The sequence below is a fragment of the Dendropsophus ebraccatus genome, chromosome 7 (genome assembly GCF_027789765.1).
Source record: "Dendropsophus ebraccatus isolate aDenEbr1 chromosome 7, aDenEbr1.pat, whole genome shotgun sequence".
In the NCBI taxonomy this organism is placed as follows: domain Eukaryota; kingdom Metazoa; phylum Chordata; class Amphibia; order Anura; family Hylidae; genus Dendropsophus; species Dendropsophus ebraccatus.
The window spans coordinates 63,438,584-63,451,799 of record NC_091460.1 but is presented as its reverse complement, the minus strand read 5'-3'; the positions used below and the strand labels follow the sequence as shown (position 1 = coordinate 63,451,799).

At 45.9% G+C, this 13,216-nt stretch overlaps 1 protein-coding gene across 3 annotated transcripts in view; it reads left to right on the top strand.

The window, feature by feature from the left end:
• DLC1 (DLC1 Rho GTPase activating protein) overlaps positions 1-13,216 on the top strand; it is a 290,446-nt gene that overhangs the window by 164,923 nt on the left and 112,307 nt on the right. The window lies entirely within an intron of this gene.

Sequence of the window (13,216 nt, the reverse complement as noted above, 5' to 3'; positions counted from 1 at the left end):
CCCCCCCCAAAAAAAAAACTAAAGCACCCCCTAAAAGTAAGGCACCCCCCAAAAGTAAGGCTGCTAACCACCCACTCGACCCAGCCCAGCCTCACCCCACTCATCTAATCTCCTCGTGGACCCTGACAGCCGGCACCGCAGTTACACTGTTCCATGGCCCCCACGTACGTCCGCACGTCCCGACCTCCTGAAGCACAGCCACATGTACTGACGTACCGCCACACATACCGATGTCCCAATGCCCCGCCACACACTCCTGGTCTGGTTTTACAGGACGTTAGTGAGTATTTTACCAAATAGGGTTTTATCCGTTCACGCTCAGTCTCCTGAAAAAGCTATTTCTATGATACGACATGTTGGGGGACATTTATTTGGAAGCAGTACCAATGTCCCAATGTCCCGCCACACGCTTCTGGTCTTCTCATCCTGCAGGACGTTAGTGAGTATTTTACAAAATAGAGCTTTATCTGTTTACGCTCAGTCCTCTGAAAAAGCCATTTCTATGATAAAACATGTTGGGGGACATTGATTTGGAAGCAGTAACTTGTTGATTGATAATTTTACCGTACCAATTAAACAGTCATATTTAATAATATACAGTATACAGTAATCTGGTTTAGAAAATGATTTTTTTTCATACCCTATAAAGGAATTTCAAATGAATAGAGGTGGAGTGTCATTTCAGAATTCTTAACTATTTGCCAGAGCAAATAACGGCTGCAAAGATCTTGTGTCATGGAGACCTGGGACAGCCCGTAGGTTTCAGTAATAACCATTTTATTACTGTTTTATTTCCCCTACAGTTATCCTAGAGACAAGCTGAACAATTTTGGGTTCCCCCACACATGACAGCAAATCAGCAACCAGCAGTGGAACATCCTGTGATCAGCTTATCACTGGGGGACCCTTCTAACAAAGAGGTCCAAAGCAGACAGACCCTTAGTTTACTGTCAGTAAAAGTCACTCTTATCAATGCCAAGAAAAAGCAATAAACTCCTATGGACATAAATCAATGTACTAGAATTCCTTTTTATCGCTAACATCTGGATTGTTGTGAGAAAGATAAATATTAGATCTATTTTTAAAGCAACATATTGTCCACACTACATGATTGCCTTCTCTTATACAGTAAATATATATCTAGGGAGAGCAAATTGTTTTGAAGTTCCCATGTAAGCTCCAGCAGATGTGAGTGATTATAACCCTATACTGCACCTTCAGCACTATGTCTTTTGGCTCGCTTGAGTGTTAGCATAAACAGATACATCTTGTTCATGTTTGACTGGCTGAAGAATTCTGCACTGCACACAAGCATCGCGCTTATCTCCCACAGGATTTTATTTCTTCTCCAAGCTATGCACTTAGCAAGTGGGCTCTCGGGCCTGTTCTCCCCCATCCTTTTGGGTCACATTGTTTGGAATGCTGTTCTTTTTATTTTATTTTGAAAGGTTATTAAAGCTGTAATTCGACTATCATCATTTGGAATGTTTCATTACATTAGGCCCGCGTTGATGAATACCAGATGCTCTGACTGACTATCCACCATTGAATAGTTTCTTTGCCTAATTGCGCCTAGTACTGAAGGGTGGCTGACTTAGTTTTATCTGTACAGATTGAGAGCAAGATGATGGAGCTGTTTCTTTCTCAATGCTAAATGCACTTTGGGCTTGTTTACATCCCGAGAGGATTTAAGGTGGCCCCTGTTCTCCCCTGTCCCCCCCATACATATGAACATTTGGCACAGCCCAACATTCCTGTATTCTCTATGGGGGAGAGGGAAGGGATAAGCCATAGCCAGACAGCTCTGGGAGCTTATCTCTCCAAGAACGAAGGGGTCTGGCAGTGAAATTCCATCATGCCCAATGCCTATCCGACATCATCTACTGGAGAAGTCTTGGGAGACCCCCATACACTTTACACTGGCAATTAAACACGCTCCCTATGGTTCTGTTTATCACCCCAAGCTATACAATGCAGGCTTGTTCAGTAATAGCTACTTATTTAAATTTTGTGTTATATGTTCAAACCTACTATATAACAAGTGACAAAATACTTTTCTGCATTTCTCGATGTTGAGAGTTGCAGGTCCTGTTAGCTTCTTTCAGATACTCACAATCAACAGAGACTAAATCCCAGAAAGCCTATAAGCTTTTGCCCATGACTGTGTCTTGTTATTGATAAGTCTTGTCAGTCGGGTTACCTGGTATACCAGTGCAGTGACATCATTAGCCTCCTACGCCTCTTAGGGAAGCCTCAAAGTAAACTTTGCTTTAGACCCTACAAATTAAAAGGGTTTGTATCACAAAGAAAACTAGTCTATATTGATGTGTTATGTTAAATGAAATATGAATCCAATGTACATACATTTCTTAAAATGTATTGTTTGAAAGATATAGATTACCCCATGTGCTTGCTTTGTTTTGATAACCTGTTGCCATGGTTCTGACCCACCAGATATCCACTAGGCTGAGTCACTCATGTTTAGTTCAGTCACAGGATCTGTCCCATTAGTACTGGCAGTTGGTTTTCACTTTACATGCAAGCAAGGGGGATTGTGGGAAAGTGTCTGCACTGTTGCGTGGCAACTGCAGGGTCACAGTTCAGAGAGGAAACCAGGAAGTAATCAGAAAAATGGTACAGTAAAGATACTAAAACAGCACTTTTATACTCCTCCATACATAGAAAAGAGAGAGAGAGCCTGCTCAGCCACCTGGTTCTGCAAATAATGATGGCTTAAGGGGCCTACTCAGTGGCGTAGCCACCGTGGTCGCAGGGGTCGCCGCTGCGAGCTGGCCCGGCGTCGAGGGGGGCCCACGCCCAACAATCTATCCCCTGCTCCCGGCCGTCCTCCGCCGCGGGTTCCCGTCGCACTGATCACTCTTGTGACCGCAAGCATTCTTTCGCTTGCGGTCATAAGAGTCAGTGTCGGACGGGCCCCCGGCGATGCTCAGCTTCCCAGTGGTGTCCCCGGCATTCCCGGGCTGCATAGGCACCAGGGAGCTGTGTGCACCGGAGTTGTTACTTCCGGGTCAGGGAGCGCGTCGCTCCCTGACCCGGAAGTAACAGCCCCGGCAGCGCACACTGAGCTCTCTTGTGCATATGCTGCCCGGGAATGCCGGGGACACCACTGGGAAGCTGAGCATCGCCGGGGGCCCATCCGACACCTCAGAAGAATAGAAGAGAAAGGAGCTGCGTCGGGGGAGCGGGGTGTTAGGTGAGTTTTTTTTTTTTTTTGTTTTTATCTGCTTTTCAGGTGACAAATATAAAAGGACAACACAGGCAATCTACAAGGGGGGTGGCAACAAAAGGGGGGCATGTATAGGGGAACAACACAGTGGGGGCATCTACATGGGGGGCAGTATAAGGGGGCAACAGAGAGGGGCCATCTATAAGGGGGAGCATCAATATGGGGGACAACATAAGGGGGGCATGTATAAGGGGGCAACACAGAGGGGCCAGCTATAAGGGGGGGCAACATAAGGAGGACAACATAGAGGAGCCATCTGTAAGGGGGGCAACACAGGGGGCTATCTAAAAGGGAGGGGGGCAACATAAGTGGTCCATCTACAAGGGGGGGCAACATAAGGGGAACAACACAGGAAGGCATCTATAAGGGGGGGCAACATAAGGGGGCCATCTATAAGGGGAGGCCTTGTAAGGAGGGCATCTATAAGGGTGACATCACAGGGGGCCATCTAAAATGGGGGCAGAGGGGGACAACACAGGGGGCATCTTTAAGGGGGAATACACAGAAATGGTCAATCTGTAAGGGACACTACACAGAGGGGGCATCTATAAGGGGGACTACACAGGGGGGGGTGTATACTATAGGGGATACAGAGGGGACCATCTATAAGGGGGACTTCAAAGGAGCCATCTATAAGGGGGACTAAACGAGGGGGAATCTACTATAGGGGGACTACACAGAGAGGGGCTGCACAAAGGAGATGCACAAGGGGCCATCTATATGGAAGACTGAGCTAGGGACCATCTACACAGAGGGGGGCATCTATAAGGGGGACTACACAGGGGGGGGGGTGTATACTATAGGGGATACAGAGGGGACCATCTATTAGGGGGACTTCAAAGGAGCCATCTATAAGGGGGACTAAACGAGGGGGAATCTACTATAGGGGGACTACACAGAGAGGGGCTGCACAAAGGAGATGCACAAGGGGCCATCTATATGGAAGACTGAGCTAGGGACCATCTACACAGAGGGGGGCATATACTATCATGGGGATGACATAGTCAGCCTACCCACTTGAAGTGACTGTACCACCAGGCCCAGGCTGAAGCACTGGAGGCGACCGACCCACCCCCAGTGGGAAATAACCCTAGCCCCTCTATGACGTGTCTCCATTAGAATCAATGGATCCCTTTCATAGAGGTGCGGGGGTTTCCTCCCACTAAGGGTGGGTCGGCCGCCTCCAGTGCTTTAGCCTGGGCCTGGTGGTACAGTCACTTAAATGAGGGTGTAAAGGGGCCAATACAGATGTGCAGTGTGTATAGAGATGAGGATGGTGCCAGTATGAGGAGCCTAATATGTTTGTCTGTCAGATTCTGTGGATTCGTGGCTCGGAGAAGTTCTCATGACGGCCCAGGACAGATGGAGAAGAAGATGAAAAGGAAAGAACTCCAATTAGAGAAGACGTCCAATGTGAGTCACTTGATATAACTGCACTGTAATGTATATGGTGTTCAGAGCCTGTGTAGAGATGGGGCTGCCTCTATATGACTGGATGAGGTGATGGTAATCTGTGTACAGTGGATGTTAGTCAGTATGCGGTGATGTTAGTCAGTATGTGGTGGTATTTGTTACTTGTAATCTGGTACAGTGTTTTATTGGTCTTAGTATAGTAGATTTGGTCAGTAACAATATGGTGGTGATGGTAGTGCTTGTGGTGGTAATATTTCCCCCTTGTATACTGGTATTATTGGTAATATCAGTCTCAGTATACAGGATTTGGTTAGTAACAGTATGGCGGTAATATGTATGGTGATATTATTTCCTATATACTGGTATTATTGGTAATATCTGCCTCTAGCTATTATCTATGTATCGCATCGCTTGGTCGAGGAACGGGGGGGGGGCAAGTTGAACTCTTGCACCAGGGCCCAAGGGACATTAGCTACGCCCCTGGGCCTAGTGTATTGCAGAAGTAAGCCCTGATGCGGAGGGGCCCCACAGCAGCTACTATGGCTGCCAAGGTGGTAGTTATGCCCCTGCCTTTAAGTCTTACCATCATAGAATACTATAGTTAGTGTTAGTAGTCCATGACATGGCACAAATAACAACTATAGCTATACAGTCAATAAAATATCTTGGACAAAAAAGATTTATAAAACCTTAAACTCCATAATCTTAAAGCATAAGAGAAACAATTTTACAAATCTTAGTAAAAGAAATAGAGAAAAAAAGCTAGATACTGCCCTAAGAAGTCTATGTTGCCTTCAAAGAACAAAGATGCTCAAATTGTGAAGATTCAGGGTGCCTTCACACGTACCGGAACCGCAGCGGATTTAACGCTACGAGTTTGCAGCGATCCATGTACTGTAAAAGTCTATGGGGGTTACATATCCGCAGCAGAATTTTCATTCCACTGCGGTTATGTAAGCCGGCCCCTTTAACCCCTCACATCCCCTATCCTGCGGCTCCAGTGAAGCTCCTAGCTCCCCTGCTTCCCATCAGCCTATCACTGATTGGCTGATGGGGAGCAAGGGGAGCCGGGAGCCTCACACACAGCCGCGGCACGGAGCAGGTAATGTATGCTTCGGGCTGGGGCTGTGGGCGGCGGGATGTTGGGGGGGTTAAAGCGTTCGGGTCCCATACAGGCAGCGGAATGAAAAATCCACTGCATGTATGTGACCCATTCAGCTTCACACTACCAGGATCTGCAGTGGATTTTGCTGCAAACTCGCAGCATGAAATCCGCTGCGGATCCGGTACGTGTGAAGGCACCCTTATGAAGATTTTTTAATGTACACTATTATCATTATTGTATCTTTATAGGAAAAAGAAGGCAAATGCCAGATTTGGCAAACTGCAGTTTATTATTCCGTAACACCAATGGTGACCCCCAGCACCGACAACAACATTGTGATATGAGTTTTGGTTAACATTGGAATGGTTAACATTGGATTTTGCCCCATTACAAATAAGCCCCCCCCAAAAAACTAAAGCACCCCCTGAAAGTAAGGCACTCCCCAAAAGTAAGGCTGCTAACCACCCACTCGACCCAGCCCAGCCTCACCCCACTCATCTAATCTCCTCGTGGACTCTGACAGCCGGCACCGCAGTTACACTGTTCCATGGCCCCCACGTACGTCCGCACGTCCCGACCTCCTGAAGCACAGCCACATGTACCGACGTCCCGCCAATTTGTAAATTTGGCAAACTACAGTTTATTATTCCGTAACACCAATGGTGACCCCCAGCACCGACAACAACATTGTGATATGAGTTTTTCTACTGTATGTCTCAGTGCTATGACATAACTTCCAGTTATTCACTACTAATAAAAATGAACTACCAGATATGTGGTATCTGCGTATAACTACATTTTACAGTGAATTATAAGATCTAGACCATGGTCAATGGGACACAACCATTTGTCAAAGGTTTAATTGTGGTTTAATATGTTACAATGTCATTCTGTGCAGTTTAGCTATGTATGACATTGGCACGACAATGGCTAGTCTGTTCCCAAAGCAAAGCTCATTTGTTCTTCCACATGTAGCACATGTCTTGCATATCAGACATATTTTATTATGGCGCTGCATGTCTGCAGATTCTGGAAGACAGACCAAACAATGGCTTATTTGTGGAAATAAACATCATCTGCTTACTGGAACTGTTACTTGTTATTCAATCTTAACATATACATTATAATATATTTTATATATTATATACATTTTATTATAATATACTTATTAAACATAATACATTCTGTATTGTCATATTACTCAGGGAATATAACTTGTGTGACTAAGGACAGAAATGAGCTTTTGGGATATTGTTTGGCTTGCACTGTGAGGCTATGTTCACACGATGTAATTTGGTCAATATTTCTGTCAGTATTTTTGTCAGTATTTGTAGCTGTCTAAAGCAGAAGAGGTTTTCTATTGGGATTTGCTACAGCTTTGGACAGTTCCTGAGTTCCAGAGGTGTCAGCAGAGAGCAATGTGTCAGGTTGGAAAGAATGCACCACTTCCTGCAGGATTTTTAAATGGAAGTAACTCACAAATGTGTATAACTTTTTGATGCCAATTGATTTAAAGACATGTTTCTCCAAAGTACCCCATAAAGAGACTCTGTCAGTAGGTTTATGCTGTCCTATCTCAGGATAGCATAAACTAGTGATAGAGAAGCTTAGCAGAATGATATATCACTTACATTGTTATGTGCAGCTGATCAGAGATATCCTCCTGAATAACATAGACAGTAAATAGTCCTCTCCATTATGTGCATTAGCCTGGTAGTCCTCAATATTCAAATAAAGCAGAAAACTACACCCAACAGATGCTGATTGGCAGTTATCTATCCATGCTGTGTTTAGGCAGTCAACTGTCAATCAGCAGCTAGAGGGCGGGGGGAGGAGTGTGGCAAAAATCCTATTCTCCTACATATTAGGAGAACGGATGAACAGAGTCATGTAAGTAATACACCGATCTGTTTAACTTTTCTGTCACTAGTATATTATGCCCTCATTTAGGAAACATAATCCTAGTGACAGATTGCCTTTAAACAGGAATGAGAGTTGGAGTTAAAGAGGTTGTCTGAGAATCCACAGATCATGCATCCCACTATAATATTCAACCCAAATGTCAAATATTCATACCCAAATTGACAACAGCTGCTGTATTGCCTAGTGAACCTTGTACAGAGATTTACCTGTAAAGGATATTTGTAGGCGAGGTCTCAGACATCATATGGCTACCTAGTCAATCATAACACTTACTGTCTACATCAGTCATGTCAAACTCTGGTCCACGAATCAAATCTGGCCTGCCACGCTTTTCCATTGCTGTGTTTAATCTGCCCCCCTTGACATCACAACAAATTATAGTATGGGTGGTCCGGACCACCACTCAGACCACCCATATTATAATCTCATAGGCCGCAGGCTTTTTTTAGCGCGCGACCTAGAAGTATTTTGGGGTGGACTGGCTACTATATGAGATACAGTTTTAGGGACTGGCTTCCATACTGTATAAGACACTATTGGGGAGGGCTGCCTTCTAAATAAGAAACTATTGGGGAGGGCTACTATATAAGAGACTATTTTAGGGACTGGCTTCTATATACAAGAATATTGGGGAGGGCTGGCTACTATATAAAAGACTATTTAGAGGGCTTGCTACTATGTAAGACTAATTGGAAGGCTGGCTACTATATACAACACTATTGGGAGGTCTGGCTACTATATTGTGCCTAATTAGGAAGGCTGGCTACTATATAAGACACTATTGGGAGGAATGGCTACTATATAAGACTAATGGGAGTGCTGGCTACTATATACGCAGTAGTGGATTATAATAGGTCCGTTTTGGGCAGTAGCCCGAGGCCCAGAGCTCCTGGGGGGCCCATGGCCACCCAAAAAGAGTTATACTTTCAGTTGTGTTCTGTCTCCTAGCTTCACTTCTGCCATGATTTGCAAAAAATAGTTTTTTTTACCACAATTTTGCACTAATCATGACATTATCTATCCTCTACTATGAACACCACACTAGTGCTGCCATAGTTACAGTGGAGTGGGGGGGGGGCCCAGGCTTGATGAACAGCCCAGGAGCCTATGGTAATGTTAATCCGCCCCTGTATATAAGACACTATTACGGGGGCTGGCTACTATATAACACACTGTTGGGGGCTGGCTACTATATGAGACACTATTGGGATGGCTGGCTACTATATTGGGCACTTTTAGGTGTGTTAGCTACTATATGGGTCACTATTGGGAGGGCTGGTTACTATGTGTGGATCTAATAGCAGGCCTGACTAGTATATGTGTGGCGGCTACAACATGGGGCGCAATTATAGAATTACCTACTGCTTGAGGGATATAATGGATAACTACCATGTGGGGACAATCACTTTAGGATAGGCAGTGCCAGGAACGCCACATGTTGCGACTTTGTCCAATTTTTTTTATTTTGGCCTACTGTGTATTTGAGTTTCACACTCCTGGTCTACATTGTATCCATGAAAAGCCAAAGCCTCCCCAGCAGAGGTACATTATAAAAGGGAAATGTTTTCAGGTTGCCATTTTCATTTTCCAGTGAGCCTCTGAGAAAAATCAAGCTGAAAGCTGAAGGCTTGCCATGACTAACTCCTCTACTTTTCCTTGTACTAGTTTCTATAAGCTTTAAGGACTTGTTCATACAAGGGCATTTCTGAAGAGTGATTTTTGAGAAACTATTACTTTAATGGGGTTCTTACTGATGAATATTCTAAACTGAACTTGCAACAATAACTTTTTTTATTATTATAAATCACAATGTAAAAAAAATCAATAGCAATCTTCTTCATTTAAAATTCAAGTCAAAGTTTCTTGGCACTATTGCTCATATCCCCTGAGATATGTTCTCCATCTTGTCAGATGCCGTCTCTGGCCCGAGATGCCTTATCACAATTTGGCTGACAAATGATCACTTTCTGTGAAGACAGGGTTTTACAATTGGGATGGAAAATTGTTTTAGTTATGGTAAAATATTAACATGCTGTTCCTTCTATGATTTATAAAGATTAGAGCTCGGCCAGTGCGAGTACACTGAGGTATAAATAACGCAGCGAAAAGCTGATAAGCTCCAATTTCATTTCCCTCCAGACAGAACAATGTAATCGTCATTCATTTCAAATAAGAGTAAGAACGTCTTGAAGACGTTTCAGCCACCGATGACTTCACATGTTTCCCTCACTTCCCTTAAAGTGTCACTGTCGTGAATTTTTTTTTTGCAGAAATCAATAGTCCAGGCGATTTTAAGAAACTTTGTAATTGGGTTTATTATCCGAAAAATGCTTTTTATCATGAAAAAGCAGTTTGAAGCTCTCCCCCCTGTCTTCATTGTTCTCCTATGGAGAGACCTAAAGAAAAGACCAAAACAGGACAACAAAGAGTTAATCTACAAATCCCTCACGGGATATCTCCTGTGACAGTCACCAGTGTCCTGTCTGAGCTCGGATTACAGCTGTCACCCAGCTCCGTGCCTGTAATCCTCTGTTATCTGCTTTCTGCTGCCGGCTAACTCCCTCCTTCCTCCTCCCCCCCTCCCCTCTCCCTAGAACAGACAAGGTACGTCTCCTGCAACAAGTCACAATTTTCAGATTTTTCAGAGTGGATGAAAAAGAGGAAGGAGGGGGGGACCTGGGAAAAGGCTTTTTACATGCAGATAATGGCAGATTTGGCTAATAAACCCAATTACAAAGTTTCTTAAAATCGCCTGGACTATTGATTTCTGCAAAAAAAAAAATACGACAGTGACTCTTTAACCCCTTAGTGACCGCCGATACGGCTTTCTACGGCGGTCACTAATGGGCCTTATTCTGCTGCCATCAGCTTTTTACGGCGATGGCAGAGAATAAGGCTGCGGGGCCGGGACGGCCCCCACCCCATCCCCCCGGCTACCGGAGGTAGCTGAGGGGTTGGGGCAGTGTGTGAGGTCCGTCCCGCCCCCCCCCCCCTTACCGACGATCGCCGCTATTAACGTTATAGCGGCGGCCGTCGGTAAAGAGGATTACCGGTGCCGCCGCCACCTTTCATCTCCCCCCGCCGTGAATCTACGGCGGGGGGAGATGAAATAAGTGTATATCAGACCCCAGATCAGACCCCCCTAGTGCCCCGATAACTAACCCCCCTCCCCCGGCGGCCATCATTTCCAAGATGGCCGCCGCCATCGCTGTGAACCGACTAACGTCGGTTCACAGCGATTAAAAAGTTAAAGTGAATGAAAGCCCCATGCTCTCCGCCACCGGAGGTAGCGGAGAGCATGGGGCAGTCATCGGGGACCCCCCTGTGGGGTCCCGGTACAAGCGATCAGCGGTATATACTATATACCGCTGATCGCTTGTACCATGTGCTCCCGGCACTTTTTATCCCCTGTCACCATAAATGATTGGTGACAGGGGATAAAAAGTGATGTCCCCCCACCCCCCAATATACTCACCGGATCCACGGAGCTCCTTCCTCCTCGACGTCCTGGCTGGTTATGAAGTGCGCATGCGCTTCACAACCAGCCAAGCTCTGAAAATTTAAAGTGACAGAGACCAATTTGGTCTCTGTCACTGAACTATGATTACTGTGATAGAAAATATCACAGTAATCATAGTAATACAGTGAAAATGAATGTATAAAGTACAAAAAGTGACAAACATACAAAAAAATAAAACACACACTTTTTATTATAGTAATAATTGCAGTTTACTCCCAAATTACCCCTAACCCCTCCCCAGATTACCCGTAACCACCGCACGTTGCCCGTAACCACCGCACGTTGCCCGTAACCACCGCACGTTGCCCGTAACCACCGCACGTTGCCCGTAACCACCGCACGTTGCCCGTAACCACCGCACGTTGCCAGTGACCCCCTCCAGATTGCCCGTAACCACCCCAAATTACATGTACCCACCCCAGATTACCTATAAGCACTTCAGTTTATCAGTAACAATCCCAGATTGTCTGTAACCCTTCCAGGTTGCACATAACCCCCCAGGTTCCCCGTAATCATGCCAGATTACATGTAACCCCCCCCAGATTGCACGTAACCACCGCGCGTTGCCTCTGACCACGCCACGATGCCTCTGACCACGCCACGATGCCTCTGACCACGCCACGATGCCTCTGACCACCGCACGTCGCCTCTGACCACCGCACGTCGCCTCTGACCACCACACGTCGCCTCTGACCACCACACGTCGCCTCTGACCACCCCAAATTGCCAATGACCCCCTCCAGATTGCGGTGCCCATGTCAGATTACAGGTACCCACCCCAGATTGCCTATAAGAACTTCAGTTTATCCATAACCACCCCACATTGCCCGTAACCACCCCACGTTGCCCGTAACCACCCCAGATTGTCTGTAAGCACTGCAGGTTGCCCGTAACCACCCCACGTTGCCCGTATCCACCCCAGATTGTCTGTAAGCACTGCAGGTTGCCCGTAACCACCCCACGTTTCCCGTAACCATCCCAGATTGTCTGTAAGCACAGCAGGTTGCCCGTTACCAGCCCACGTTGCCCGTTACCAGCCCACGTTGCCTGTAACCAGCCCACGTTGCCTGTAACCAGCCCACGTTGCCTGTAACCAGCCCACGTTGTCTGTAACCAGCCCACGTTGCCTGTAACCAGCCCACGTTGCCTGTAACCACCCCACGTTGCCGTAACCACAGCAGGTTGCCCGTGACCACCACACGTTGCCCGTAACCACCCCGCGTTGCCTGTAACCACCCCTTGTTGCCTGTAACCACAGCAGGTTGCCCGTGACCACCCCATGTTGTCCGTAACCACCCCAGATTACCTGTAACCACCTCAGGTTGCCCATAACCACCCCTGGTTGCCCGTAACCACCTCACATTACCTGTAATCTCATTTTTTTTATTTTATTTTAGTAACTGCGCTATTCTAATAACCATTACTAGCTGCGGTTTTGCTCCTGTAAATTGGCGCTCCTTCCCTTCTGAGCCCTGCTGTGTGCCCATACAGTGGTTTATGCCCACATATGAGGTACCTTTTTACTCAGGAGAACCTGCGTTACAGATTTTGGGGTGAATTTTCTCTCCTGTTCCTCGTCAAATTGAGAAATTTCAAACTAAACCAACATATTATTGGAAAAATTCGAGTTTTTCATTTTTACTGGCCAATTTTGAATACTTTCCTCTAATACCTGTGGGGTAAAAATGGTCACCACACACCAAGATGAATTCTTTGAGGGGTGCTCTTTCCAAAATGTGGTGACTTTTGGGGGGAATCTATTCTGCTGACACTACAGGGGCTCTGCAAACGCACCTGGCGCTCAGAAACTTCTTCAGAAAAATCTGCACTGAAAATGCTAATTGGCGCTCCTTCCCTTCTGAGCCCGGCTGTGTGCCCATGCAGTGGTTTATGCCCACATATGGGGTACTGTTCTACTCAGGAGAACCTGCTTTACATATATTGGGGTGACATTTCTCTCCTGTTCCTCGTGAAATTGAGAAATTTCAAACTAAAGGAACATATTATT